A 3,224-nucleotide genomic window follows, 5' to 3' on the forward strand; every position below is an offset into this window, starting at 1 on the left:
TATTGAGGGTGATGAAAGTGTTATGTCAGGGTGGGAAAAGGTTTTGTGTGTGGAAAAGTGGGTAGGAGAACCATCGCTAAGAACTATGAGGTTATGGGCCATAATAACATCCTCAATTAGCTGTCCTCTTTGATTGACTGATGGAGAGCCCCATAGAGGACTCCAGGCGTTGAAGTCACCTAGCAAGATAATAGGGCAGTTAAAAGCCTTGATTATGTTTGAGACGTCCGTACTTGTAAAATTTTGATGTGGGGGGATGTAGCAGTTTATTAGGACAAATTTGAATCCGATGTCTACTTCAATAGCAAGGCAGGAAATATTGGAGTTAGTTGGTATTAATTGGTGATTTATAACCTTTTTGACAAAAATAGCAATTCCTTGTTTTGATGTGGTGTTTTGAGCCATATTGTGAAAATAACTGATGTACTTGTTTGGGGGATAGGCAGTTTTGTTGTAGGGAATATGAGTTTCTTGTAAAGCTATGATTTCAGGTGAAAAGTCATTTATTAGAATATTGAGGTCTGCATAATTATTATACAGACCATTTAAATTCCATTGCAGAATACGCATCATGATTTACTCCATAGGGTGGTCTTGCATATGCAAGCTTGGGGTAGGGGGGATATTAGGGGAGATAAGTTGGGAAAGGAAAGATGAAATTATTGGGTTTGATAAGTCATCGACTGATATCGATGTTGGATTTATAATAGCTGTTTGGTTTGCACTATTTTCTTGTTTTTCGTTGTTTTCTATGTTATTGTTTTTGTTTGTTCTCTTTTGTGTTTCGTTTGTTTCATTTATGTTTAGATTGGTCGCGTTATTGAGCGTATTTTGTTGTCGTGAGTTAGGAATGTGGTTTATACCGTTAGGGGTATTTGAGTTTATTTGTTGTAAATTCTTTTGCTGATTTGTGTTTTCTTGTTCATTTGATTTGATTTGTGGATTTGCAATGCTTTTTGAAATTGAAGAAAAGGAAAGGGAGGGGTCAAAAGTAGGGGGAGACTGAGTTCTGTATGTTTTTATTGCTTCACGCATAGTACATTTTTTGTCTGTTTTTATTTTAATGATTTCCTTCATTTGCAAAAACTTAGGGCATGATCTGTTGGATGCGGGGTGAGGACCAGTACAATTTACGCAGTGTGATCGCGTACATACTTCAGGGGAATGAGGGGGAAGTGCACAAGAGTCGCAGACGGGAGGATTGACACAACGTTTAGTTGTATGGCCTAGAAGGTGACAGTTTTTGCATTTCATAGGGTTTGGATAATAAGGCCTCACTTTTGTGGTGTACCAGGATATTTCAACTTTTTCGGGTAGGTGATACATGTCGAAGGTTAGGAGATGTACTCCACTCAGTATTTGTTTACCTTCCACGTATTTGGGGAACTTGAAAACAGATACAACACCTTGCTCTTTAAGGTTTTCAATAATTTCTGACTCTGGGATATCGTTTAGGCATGGTGCATATATTGTTCCCTTTGAACTATTTAAATTATTATGGAACTCGATTTTAACATTGCAAACTCCTACTAATTGTGTGGCTTTTAAGAATTTGTTTGCTATGGTTTCATTTTTGACCAGGAGAAGTAAATTACCGTCCCTTAGTTCGGAAATACTTATTATTTCGGAGCTAATGTTTTTTAGAGCTTTGTCAATAGCAAAGCATGAATATTTATTAAGCGGTTTAGGTGAGTTTACAGCACTTGCTACTAAATATTTTGGGTGTTCCTTTTTTATTGTTGGTAAAGATGGAAATATTTCAATTGGTGAGTTAGTGGTTTTTTTCTTTTTTCGGGTTGGGCTTGAGGATAGCAGGCTAAACCTGTTATCCCCAAGCGGGCGTACCCCGGGGGGCATAGTAACTACGCACTTGTTAGTGAGAAACAATAACACACGCGCTTAAAGACACTATTGCAGAGAAAACTGCGAAGAGACTTGCAGAGTGTGTAAGGAAAGCACAAAAGAGACTAACAAAGAAAATCACTGAGTTATCTGAACGCACTACCTTTCGCGACGAGTATCAGTCGATGACTGATATATGTATCTATATGTACTACATGCTCCATTAATTGACAACGTTTTTGCATGCATATATAAGTACATCCATACATACGTGCATATTGCTGTCTAAGTACCACGCACATATATACAAATGTACATATGTACAACTCACGGCAGCATACATACACACATACATAATTACGCGCATATTCAAATACAACAATAACTATTTCATTCATAAACGCATGCGCATATTTCTCAAGGCCAAGTAAATTCATTCATAAAAACAACCGCAGCACATCTCCCCGCAAATTCATCACACAACAAGCGCAACTTTGTCAATCCGACACAAAAATTCTAAAATCTTAAAATGAAGAAATCTCGGCCAGCCAAGTGAAAAGTGGCAATTATTTCTCTATAACCAGTAAAATAAGTTATCTCGAATCTTGGCAATTTTTGGTAATTTTTGACAAAACACTCTATTTCTCTGTTCCATACCAATATTTCAATCATTAACTAGTATTTTAAAGTGTCATTTTAATAAACATTAAATAAAAGTGTACGTTTTCTGCAGGAAAATACATTAATTTTTTTTAAATAAAATCAAAACTTCTAAAATCACAAACATATGTGGTTTTATCGGAAGTTCACAGATGTAACGTGGCAACTTAGCTCGTTTTCACATTTTTCGGTCCGAAATTGTAAAATTTTTGTCCATGACGCGCCACGATTTTTGTACAGGTGGGTCAATGTGCCTTGAACACCATTTACATATATACAAAAAAATTATTTTATTTATTTTTTAATATTAAAAATTTCTATACTTCAAAGCGTTTATAAAAGTATATTTACATATATGCACGGACGATTTTTAATATTTTTCATCCGTAAGCAAATCTTCAGTACCATAAAAGATTCAAACACATCAAAGTACAAGCAATGCAATGTCCAAGCTAGTGCTACTCCACTGTACACGTGCATATGAATGTATGCATGTATGCGTGTAAAAAATGTCAATTCCAGTTGGTTTTTAACCAGTGTTTAAAAAACTTAAGTCGAAGTAGCAAAAGTAATAAAATTTTCGCTTCTCACTGCTTCGACTTATTGTAACTGTTCAAAATTTACTTATTGCTTGTGCTTACGCTTATGAGACAAGACGACAGTCGCAGTCGAAGCTCAAGCAAAAACTGATTGCCGACAAAATGCGCAGAGCTGCTGGCAGT

Source organism: Rhagoletis pomonella, unplaced genomic scaffold, assembly GCF_013731165.1.
Source record: "Rhagoletis pomonella isolate Grant_MI unplaced genomic scaffold, Rhpom_1.0 Rhpom_scaffold_00002, whole genome shotgun sequence".
Classification (NCBI taxonomy): domain Eukaryota; kingdom Metazoa; phylum Arthropoda; class Insecta; order Diptera; family Tephritidae; genus Rhagoletis; species Rhagoletis pomonella.